The sequence below is a fragment of the Penaeus monodon genome, chromosome 24, assembly GCF_015228065.2.
Source record: "Penaeus monodon isolate SGIC_2016 chromosome 24, NSTDA_Pmon_1, whole genome shotgun sequence".
NCBI classification, from domain to species: Eukaryota; Metazoa; Arthropoda; class Malacostraca; order Decapoda; family Penaeidae; genus Penaeus; species Penaeus monodon.
Window position 1 is genome coordinate 35,747,380 of NC_051409.1, and position 319 is coordinate 35,747,698.

Here is a 319-nt window from a genome sequence, read left to right on the forward strand (position 1 = left end):
AAAAAAAATTTAAGGATAAAATGGTACCGGGGATAAAGGACCTTAAAAAATCCCCCCAAAAATTAATAATTTTTATCCAAAAAACCTCCTATTTTAAATTTTTTCCCCCACCTATCTAAAAGTTCTTAAAACTTTATTTTTATATATTTATAAAGATAAAAATTAAAATTATAGTAAATCCCCCCAAATAACCCAATTTTAAAAATTTAAGTAAAGGGGGGTTCAAAAAATTTTTATAAGGAATTCCTTTACTATATCAGAAAAAGGGAATTTTTATTATTAAAAATTTTTAAAATTTATATGCCATTGGTATTTTTAT